The sequence below is a fragment of the Schistocerca gregaria genome, chromosome 2, assembly GCF_023897955.1.
Source record: "Schistocerca gregaria isolate iqSchGreg1 chromosome 2, iqSchGreg1.2, whole genome shotgun sequence".
Taxonomy (NCBI): Eukaryota; Metazoa; Arthropoda; class Insecta; order Orthoptera; family Acrididae; genus Schistocerca; species Schistocerca gregaria.
In genome coordinates, this window is record NC_064921.1 from 786,969,138 (window position 1) to 786,980,994 (window position 11,857).

Below are 11,857 nucleotides of genomic sequence, written 5' to 3' on the forward strand. Positions count from 1 at the left end.
TGCTTGGGTAGCTCAATTGGTAGAGCATTTGCCTGCGAAAGACAAAGATCCCTAGTTCGAGTCTCGGTCCGGCACACAGTTTTAATCTGCCAGGAAGTTTCACGATGGTGAATGTTCCAACACCTCCTCCTTGTAATCCTTCAGTTTTCACTCTGCTTAGTTCCTCTTTCTCGTAGATGCTTTTCCTGGTAAATGGATGACTTTGTGTGTGTGTGTGTGTGTGTGTGTGTGTGTGTGTGTGTGTGTGTGTGTGCGTACTTCAGTCCGCTACCTCCGTACAACTGCTCCAGATGATTTTAACAGTATTCGCCATTAGTAGTTTCCCTCTTCGTAAAATAGGACTGCAAAGAATACATTTTACGTCACAAACAGCAATGGCTGTATCTGAAGTGACATTCCGAGCTTTCTCTGCCAAACTGATGGTTTCCAATTTTTGGGTTTATGTTCGAATTAATGGTGTTATTGTACTTCCACGATGTTTCAACAGCATCCCTTGCTGTCTTCACCTGATGTTGAGAGCGATTTTCGCTGCTAGCTTCAGGGTTCAGCTAACACTGCGGTAGGTGAAACTACTCGGAGATAGCTGTTAAAAGCCCTCTGCTAAGCAGGGTGAGGGCATCAACACCATTTAAGTATTGCATTCTGGATGTCGATAAATGTGAAAATATATCGTAAGTTATGTTTACAAACAGACTTTATGCACATAAAAAACTGAGAACACTCAGTGTTATGGTTGCTCTGAGATAGAGAAGATGGAACAGGAGAGGCATTTGGGGCAGCTGCATGACACAGTCAGAATCACAAAGAAAAGTTAATAATTAAGATACCTGTACACTTAAATGAATGCGTGATGTCTGTCTTATCGGTCATGTCAGAAGGAATAGACACCATTCGTTCTTTCGGACGAGGAACCCATACCTGTGGTACATTTTACGTGAATTGAAGGTGGAGGGAGCAGAAAGGAAAGGTAAGGGAAAAGAGTGTTGACGTCAGTTGCATCGGGACTTGAGGTGGAATCTGCGGCGAGGAGTGAAAATTTGTGCCGGACAGAGGTTTGAACCCGGGATTTCCTGCTGACTGTACAGTTGGGTTAACCATTGCGGCACGCAGACACAGAGTTTATGTCAACTGCGCGGACTACCTCGGCGCACCTCTCAGCCGGCCAAAACTCCCGCCTAGCGCCACCCATCAGCAGTGTCTGCCCATACCTCCCATGCTCGCTACTTAGAGATTCCCGCAGGCGGTCGGACTTAATTTATATAATGTGGAATCGATGCCCTCCTTTGGCCCCCCAACTGCTGTAACTGGTCCTGTAAATCCCGAATATTGGCACTGGGACAGAGTCGACGTCCAAACTGGTGTCACTAGTGCTATATCAACGGCAGATCAGGGGACCACGCGCCACAGGACTACGTCAACATCGCGTAGAAATTTAGCAGGGCCAAGTGACATGTGTGAACGAGCATTGTCCTACAGAAAAATGACACCACGACACTGCTGCGAAAGGGGACGCATGATGTCGCTGACTGGCCACTGTGCTGTCGTACTTCCATCAATCATTACCAGGAGTTACGTGGATGCGTATCAGATGGATCACCACACCATGAGTAACATTGCTGTGCCTCTCCAAAGCACTGAAAAAGTGGTGCTTCTTCCCAATGGGGAGCCATACTGGCCAACAATGGTCGTCCGTTGTAGCGCAAAACTGCTATTCAACAACACAGAACGCAGTGCGGCGCCATTCATCAGCAGTTCAGACAAGCAGGTCCCACACCTCTTCAGATTCTGTCGCCTACATTATCGTGCTAACACCAGCTTACTATGTTTTCTTGTTTTGAATCATTAGTCTTCTAACTCGTTTGATGCGGCCCGCCAATCAACTCCAGTGCAAACCTTGTAATCTAACAGTAGCAATTCCAAACGATGTCCTGAATTATTTGCTTGATAAATTCGAATCTGTCCTCCTCTACATTTTTTTACCTTCAGAAGCTCCTTCTAGAACCATGAAATTTATTCCCTCATGTCTTCACAGATGTCCTATCACTCTGCCTCTTCTTCTTGTCGGTGTTTTCCATATGTCCCTTTCCTTGCTGATTCTTCTTTTCCTCCACGTCAAAAAATGGTTCAAATGGCTCTGAGCAGTATGGGACTTAACATCTAAGATCATCAGTCCCTAGAACTTAGAACTACTTGAACCTAACTAAACTAAGGACATCACACACATTCACGCCCGAGGCAGGATTCGAACCTGCGACCGTAGCGGTCGGGCGTTTCCAGACCGTAGCGCCTAGAACCGCTCGGCCACCGGCGGCCGGCTCCTCTACATCCCTTACCATATTAGTCTATCAAATTTTTAACATCCTTCCGCAGCACCACGTCTCAAATGCTTCAATTCTCTCCTGTTCAGGTTTTCCCACACACCTTTTTTCACTAACATACAGTACTGTGCTACAAACGCACATTCTCGGAAATTCCTTCCTCAAATAAATATCTTTGTTTGGTACTGATAGACTTCTCTTCGCCAGGAATGCCCTTTTTGCCAATGCTTTGTGTGTCCTACTTGCTCCGTCCATCATGAACGCTGCCAAACTAGCAGCACTACGTGGATCTAGAAGTGATGGAAATTTCTCGCTGTTTTCATTTCCTCTACTTCTCATTACTTTCCTCTTTTCTCGATTTACTCTCAGTCTGTATTCATTAGACTGTTTATTCCTTTCATTACATCCTGTAACTGAACTTTACTTCCATTGAAGATAGCAATGTCATCAGCGAATCTTATCATTGATATCTTTTCACCCTCTATGAATCCCACTCTTAAATATTTCTTTTATTTTCGTCTCTGCTTCTTCCATCTGTAAATTGAAAGGAAGCGTCTTGGGACATATAGTGTATTGCACGTCTTCCCCTACAACTTAAACCTAATTTTCTCAGATTTTCTAACATCTTGCATCAGTTTACACTGTCGAACGCTTTTTCCAAATCGACAAATCCTCTCAAAGTGTCGTAATTTTTCTCCTATCTTGCTGCCATTAACGACTGCAAAGTCAGAATTGCCTCTCTAATGCCTTTACCTTTCCTAATGCTGCATTGGTCGTCATCTAACAAATTCTCAGTTTTCTTTTCGTATCTTCTATATATCTTTCTTGTCAGCATAATGGATGCACGAGCTGTTACGCTGATTGTGCGATAATTCTCGCACTTGTCATCTCTTGCTCTCTTCGTAATTCTGTAGATGATGCTTTCCAAAACCGTCATGGAATATCCTTATAGCGGTTATTAACGACACTGTGAACAGTTTCAATACTTATAGTAACCAAGTAGGGTGCACCTGTGGACCAAGGTAAGCGTCTTTGATTCATAATCAAAACATGTTCGGTTCCAATCCCGCCGCTGCTTAAATTTTGATTGATAAACAGCATTTTTGGCCGAAGACTTCCGACATAAGAAGTCACCATCATCCTGCCAACGGCCTTGTCAAAGAGAGCGGAGGAGCGTACAGAGGTTCAGGGCACTCTCTTGTCCTAGGGTTGGGAAACTGCCCCTAAAAGGCGGAAGAAGCATTAACGATCAACGGCATGAGGATGCAGAAGGCAATGGAATCCACAGCATTAAAGACACTCGACGTGTATGCACAAGTCATATAGCCTGTAATTGAAGAGGTGTCATGATGATCTCTCCATTGGCAAAAGATTCCAGAATAGTCCCCCATTCGCATCCCAGGGAGGGGACTGTCAAGGGGAAACTTACCGTGAGAAAAAGATTCATTTATCAATGGAAGGATAACGTACTACGTATCTGGGCGTGGAAATTCAGAAGCTTGACCGTGGCAGGGAAAGTAGAAAATCTGAAAATGAAAATGCAAAGGCTCAATCTTGAACATGTGGAAGACACTGATCAGGAGAAGGGACAGGATGATAGGACATCTGTTAAGACATGAGGTAATGACCTCCATGGTACCAGTGGGAGCTGTAGAGGGTTAAAACGATAGAGGAAGACAGAGATTGGAATACACCCAGCAAATAATTGAGGACGTAGGTTGAAAGTGCTACTGTGAGATGAAGGGGTTAACACTGGAGAGGAATTCGTGGTGCAACGCATCAAAGCAGTCGGAAGGTTCATAACAAAACATAGCTTTCAGTCAACAGTGAATGTAAAAGTGGTACTACAACAAAAAGTTCAAATGTGAGAGAAACTGTAAGGTTTGTAACTAGTAGGCTAGTATATATATTGCAACTGTTGATAGAACGTTAACGAACAATTTGAGAACTTTAATAAAGTCGCTGGTTCCTTGTCAACAAGACGTTTAAACTGATGCACTGATGGAGTATCTCCAGTTTCATACATTCTAGACCGTAACGTGAATATTTAATTTGTTCCGCTTACCCTAATGACTTGAGAAATTCTAAGAATAGGCAAGAAGAAGGGTTTCACAGTACATGTAAAGGAAAAAGATCAGAAATCTGTTAAAGGTTTACACAAATTACGGCAACCAGTCGCCTATTGTTTAATTATTCAAGTTTTATTTTCAATCACTGGTTTCAAATAGTCTAGCGATTCATCATCAGATGGTACATGGTCATTGCATGTTTGCAGCATTGTAGGGTCTTGGATCAGTTGCAACATGAAAAAACGGTAAATGTACGGTATCGATTTAGTCGGCATTTCTTACAGTTAGCAGTATCTATTGATTTGGTCTTGGTTCACACATTGCTTTAGAAAACAAAACTTACGTTTCCCAGTAACGTAAATTATACACCACTTCACAAATTTAGTCACAGGTAACAACTTCCACAGCCTTTGAAAAACTTAGGAAACATCATGATTAAAGTTACATTCTAAGAGTTCACGTTGGAGCAGAGAGTGTCTTTGTTCAGCACTTGTTTTGCACATTAGTGACAGTAAGTATGGATCAATTTATATTATACACAACGTGACCAAAAGTATCCGGACACCCCCTAAAACAGATGTTTTTCATGTTAGGTGCATTGTGCTGCCACGTTCTGCCAGGTACTCCATATCAGCGACCTCAGTAGTCTTTAGACATCGTGAGAGAGCAGTATGGGGCGCTCCGCGGAACGTACGGACTTCAAATATCGTCAGTTTAAACGCAACCTGACTTTCAGTAATCGCTACAAAGAATGGCACTACAATGGCGAGTATTACAACAATGCCAACCAGCCACTGACTGCACACAGCACAGCAAGTGATTTTTGATACAGAGCGCTATGTGGCGTTACCAATATAAAAACCTAAACAGCCTACTTACACGTGAAGGGACACGTACAGCACGAAAGCGTACAGGCCGACCTAGTCTGTTGACTGACAGAGACCACCGACAGTTGGAGAGGGTCGTAATGTGTAATAGGCAGACATCTACCCAGACCATCACACAGAAATTCTAAACTGCATCAGAAACCACAGTAAGTATTATGACAGTTAGGTGGGAGGTGAGAAAACTTGGATTTTATGGTCGAGCGGCTGATCATAAGCCACACATCACGCCGGTAAATGCCAGATGACGCCTTGCTTGTTGTAAGGATCGTAAATATTGGACGATTGAACAGTGGAAAAACCTTGTGTGGATTGAAGAATCATGGCACACAATGTGACGATCCGGTGGTAGGTTGTGGGTATGGCGAATGCCCAGTGAACGTCATCTGCCAGCGTATGTAGCGCCAACAGTAATATTCGGAGGCTGTGGTGTTTTGGTACGGTCGTGTTTTTCGTGGAAGGAACTTGCACCCCTTATTATTTTGTCTCGCACTATGACAGCATAGGTCTACACTGATGTTTTAAGTACCTTCTGGCTTCCCACTGTTGAAGAGCAATTCGGGAATGACTATTTCATCTTTCAACACTATCAAGTACACGCGGAGTGGTTAGACGACAATAATATCCGTGTAATGGACTTACTGCACAGATTCCCGACCTGAATCCTATAGAACACCTTTGGGGTGTTTTGGAACGCCGACTTTGTGCTAGGCCTCCCCGACCGACATCGATTCCTCTCCTTAGAATTCCGTGAAGAATGGGCTGCAATTCCCCAAGAAACGTTTCAGCACCTGAATGAACGTGTGTCTGCGAGAGTGGAAGCTGTCATCAAGGCTAAAGGATAGGCCAACACCATATTGAATACCAAAATACCGATGAAGGACGCCACCAACTTGTTAGTCGTTTTCATCTAGGTGTCCGGATACTTTTGAAACATAGTGTATTTATTCTTGCAAAAATAACATAAATTTGCATTAAGAACTTGAAATATTCTGCTTATAAAACCTATTAAACATCGAGCTTGCATGATACTTCAACTACTAGTTTAGTGCTGGAATTACGTTGGACATTTATCTTGATGTTTAATATACGTTCATCATATCTTATGGGATAACCATTATGCTCTGCATTAAGTGTTTGCGTTTGCGCGCGCGCGCGCGCTCGTGTGTGTGTGTGTGTGTGTGTGTGTGTGAGAGAGAGAGAGAGAGAGAGAGAGACAGACAGAGACAGAGATTAAAGATACTTTGAAATTTTGAAAAAAATAGGTTGTTTGCTGATACCCTTCATTCAGTTAAAATGGTGTGCGGCGATTTAATGCTATGAGTAGGAACCTGTTATTGTTCCAGAGGATGCCTCTTTATTCCTTTGTCGACACTGTGTACGATACGTAGGTTTTTTTATGTCGGTGTAAATGAATGAGTGTTTTGCGCTAGCTGAGCTGCAAAAAGGGGTTTATTCAAACGTTTGAAACGGAGTGCGTCTTTGTGCCATGTTACGAACGCGGTGCCGGCTCGGCAATATCGGGCCGGGCGCTAGTGGTTGAATCGTTGTACGTGAGAGCACATGCGCGGGGCGTCCTGCAACCTATCATGTGATTGAGTGGACGCTGTCAGTTAGTTTGACAACAGGCGCAGAGTGAACGTGGTTTGTGGTTTATGTTTCAAGTTTCGATGTCAGCAATTTTCATCACTGCTCTAAAAGAACGTAGTGTTTGTGGGACAGGAGACATAAAATGATAACAATCATTTAATATCGTACTGTAAATGGGACGAAGCTGCCAAAATAACTGGTACTACAAGTAAGTACATATGACATATTTATTTAATAGTTTACTTTGTATTCCTTGTGTAGAATTTTGGGGAAAACCCAATTTATAATTTACCCTCCACTTTACTGTTTGTCAAGATGAAGCATTATACACTGTCTGATAAGAAAAGTAACGAACATCTACATCTACATTTATATTCTGCAAACCACCCTACGGTGTGTGGCGGAGGGCACTTTACGTGCCACTGTCATTATCTCCCTTTTCTGTTCCAGTCTCGTATGGTTCGCGGGAAGATCGACTGTCTGAAATCCTCCGTACGCACTCGAATCTCTCTGATTTTACATTCGTGACCTCCTCGGGAGGTATAAGTAGGGGGAAGCAATATATTCAATACCTTAACCAGAAATGCACCCTCTCGAAACCTGGTGAGCAAGCTACACCGCGATGCAGAGCGCCTCTCTTGCAGAATCTGTCACTTGAGTTTGCTAAACATCTTCGTAACGCTATCACGGTCACCATATAACCCTGTGACGAAACGCACCGCTCTTCTTTGGATCTTCTCTATTTCCTCCATCAACCCGGTCTGGTACGGATCCCACATTGATGAGCAATACTCAAGTATAGGTAGAACGAGTGTTTTGTAAGCCACCTCCTTTGTTGATGGACTACTTTTCTAAGCACTCTCCCAATGAATCTCAACCTGGTACCCGCCTTACCAACAATTAATTTTATGTTATCATTTCACTTCAAATCTTTCAACACGCATACTCCCAGATATTTTACAGAAGTAACTGCTACCAGTGTTAGTTCCGCTATAATATAATCATACAATAAAGGATCCTTCTTTCTATGTATTCGCAATACATTACATTTGTCTATGTTAAGGGCCAGTTGCCACTCCCTACACCAAGTGCCTATCCGCTGCAGATCTTCCTGCATTTCGCTACAATTTCCTAGTGCTGCAACTTCTCTGTACATTACAGCATCATCCGCGAAAAGCCGCATGGAACATCCGACACTATCTACTAGGTCATTCATATATATTGTGAAAAACTCCCCTATGGCACGCCAGAGTTTACTTTTACGTCTGTAGACGTCTCTCCATTGATAACAACATGCTGTGTTCTGTTCTTGCTAAAAACTCTTCAATCCAGCCACACAGCTGGTCTGATATTCCGTAGGCTCTTACCTTGTTTATCAGGCGACAGTGCGGAACTTTATACAACGCCTTCCGGAAGTCAAGAAAAATAGCATCTACCTGGGAGCCTGTATCTAATATTTTCTGGGTCTCATGAACAAATAAAGCGAGTTGGTTCTCACACGATCGTTGTTTCAGGAATCCATGTTGATTCCTACAGAGTAGATTCTGGGTTTCCAAAAACGACATGATACACAAGCAAAAAACATGTTCTAAAATTCTACAACAGAACGACGTCAGAGATATAGGTCTATAGTTTTGCGCATCTGCTCGACGACCCTCCTTGAAGACTGGGACTACCTGTGCTTCTTTCCAATCATTTGGAATCTTCCGTTCCCTAGAAGAGTTCGTGGGATGTCAATGAAAAAAACCTGTGTTTAGAACCATAACTTTTATCCTTACACTATGTTTCAAAAGTATCCGGACACCTAGACGAAAACGACTAACAAGTTGGTGGCGTCCTTCATCGGTATTTTGGTATTCAATATGGTGTTGGCCTATCTTTTAGCCTTGATGACAGCGTCCACTCTCGCAGACACACGTGCATTCATGTGCTGAAACGTTTCTTGGGGAATTGCAGCCCATTCTTCTCGGAATTCTAAGGAGAGGAATCGATGTCGGTCGGGGAGGCCTAGCACAAAGTAGGCGTTCCAAAACATCCCAAAGGTGTTCTATAGGATTCTGGTCGGGAATCTGTGCAGTCAGTCCATTACACGGATATTATTGTCGTGTAACCACTCCGAGGGTACTTGATAGTGTTGAAAGATGAACCGATGCAGGATCCCCTCCAAAGTGTTCAGAAACCAGAGTATCCTATTTCTTCCAAACTAGTAATTTATTTCTGTGTATTAAATGTGCCAAAATTCAGTGCCAGTCTGGGTAAATATTACTGTCTAAAATACCTGCTTCACAGGTGATGAAAAAGGCACACAAACTCAACTTATTTGAAACATAATTTAGCCTTGATTGCTATCACAAACGATTTTTTAAGTTAATCGAGCTCAGTGTAGAATAATATGCTTTGGAGGATGAAAACATAAAATATTCCAAGTGAGGCTAAGAATTAAATTTAGCTGAAATGAATCTTACTACTGAAATAATGATAGAGTTTGACTAGTGATACAGTATTAGTTTATGGGTCCCGTCCATATTCTTCTCATATTAGAAAGATAATTGGAATATTATCATTGGTAAAGAAATCTGCTACATTGCTAAAAATGGGAGTATAAACAGTGTAATTGTAGTATTCTCTAATTTTATTTGAGATATTTATACACTCCTGGAAATTGAAATAAGAACACCGTGAATTCATCGTCCCAGGAAGGGGAAACTTTATTGACACATTCCTGGGGTCAGATACATCACATGATCACATTGACAGAACCACAGGCACATAGACACAGGCAACAGAGCATGCACAATGTCGGCACTAGTACAGTGTATATCCACCTTTCGCAGCAATGCAGGCTGCTATTCTCCCATGGAGACGATCGTAGAGATGCTGGATGTAGTCCTGTGGAACGGCTTGCCATGCCATTTCCACCTGGCGCCTCAGTTGGACCAGCGTTCGTGCTGGATGTGCAGACCGCGTGAGACGACCCTTCATCCAGTCCCAAACATGCTCAATGGGGGACAGATCCGGAGATCTTGCTGGCCAGGGTAGTTGACTTACACCTTCTAGAGCACGTTGGGTGGCACGGGATACATGCGGACGTGCATTGTTCTGTTGGAACAGCAAGTTCCCTTGCCGGTCTAGGAATGGTAGAACGATGGGTTCGATGACGGTTTGGATGTACTGTGCACAATTCAGTGTCCCCTCGACGATCACCAGAGGTGTACGGACAGTGTTGGAGATCGCTCCCCACACCATGATACCGGGTGTTGGCCCTGTATGCCTCGGTCGTATGCAGTCCTGATTGTGGCGCTCACCTGCACGGCGCCAAACACGCATACGACCATCATTGGCACCAAGGCAGAAGCGACTCTCATCGCTGAAGACGACACGTCTCCATTCGTCCCTCTATTCACGCCTGTCGCGACACCACTGGAGGCGGGCTGCACGATGTTGGGGCGTGAGCGGAAGACGGCCTAATGGTGCGCGGGACCGTAGCCCAGCTTCATGGAGATGGTTGCGAATGGTCCTCGCCGACACCCCAGGAGCAACAGTGTCCCTAATTTGCTGGGAAGTGGCGGTGCGGTCCCCTACGGCACTGCGTAGGATCCTACGGTCTTGGCCTGCATCCATGCGTCGCTGCGGTCCGGTCCCAGGTCGACGGGCACGTGCACCTTCCGCCGGCCACTGGCGACAACATTGATGTACTGTGGAGACCTCACGCCCCACGTGTTGAGCAATTCGGCGGTACATCCACCCGGCCTCCCGCATGCCCACTATACGCCCTCGCTCAAAGTCCGTCAACTGCACATACGGTTCACGTCCATGCTGTCGCGGCATGCTACCAGTGTTAAAGACTGCGATGGAGCTCCGTATGCCACGGCAAACTGGCTAACACTGACGGCGGCGGTGCACAAATGCTGCGCAGCTAGCGCCATTCGACGGCCAACACCGCGGTTCGCGGTGTGTCCGCTGTGCCGTGCGTGTGATCATTGCTTGTACAGACCTCTCGTAGTATCCGGAGCAAGTATGGTGGGTCTGACACACCGGTGTCAATGTGTTGTTTTTTCCATTTCCAGGAGTGTATGTCTGTTAAGTCAGAAGCCCATCCATGTCTAATTTTAGTTCGGTGCTTCCCGCAGTAACATCTCAATATTGAGTCAAGTAATGATCGTGATTGTGACTGTTATTATTATGAGTTGCGTATAATATTGCTTTCTATGACTGCTGGTTTGTGCATTAATGGTAACTACTGCTACCCATAACTTAGATCACCCTGTATTCGTGTATATATAAGGTGCTATTCAAAGGGAGTCTTAATGAAAGTCACAACAACAACTAATCTTTAATTTTCTTGAACATAATATTTCAAATTAATGTGCCTAATTGGGCTGGCGACCGTTTATTGTTTCATTCAAATGAACTTTCTACTTTCATGGAACCCCAAAGTTAAAGCCCGTTTAGTTTTCCTGATAATTACAATATATATTCAAATTACTGTACGATAGCTTCATCCATTAGACACATGCACGATCAGAATTAAAAATCCTCCAAGAAGGTAACATTGGTTTGTGTCACAGCAAGCGAGTGTTCTAGGTCAAGGTGCCGGCCACCACAAGGTTGATTCTTAGTACTGTGCATCGAGAACATTGTAATCCTTTCACTTCCGTGCCAGTCATCCGACATCAAGTAATGGATTCATTGTATTATTCTGTCTCTTTACAGCAATATTCGAAGCACAGTAGCGGGGCAATGGAACTACCGTAGGCTGCCATTAACACCACACCAGAAACGGCTGTGGAATAAATTTCACATAAATTTTCTCAGCATGTTAGTCTTAGGTGGAGATCTCAATTTACCAGATATAGACTGGGACACTCAGATGTTTAGTACGGGTGGTAGGGACAGAGCATCGAGTGACATGATACTGAGTGCACTATCCGAAAATAACCTCTAGCAATTAAACAGAGAACAGACTCGTGGAGATAACATCTTGGACCTACTGATA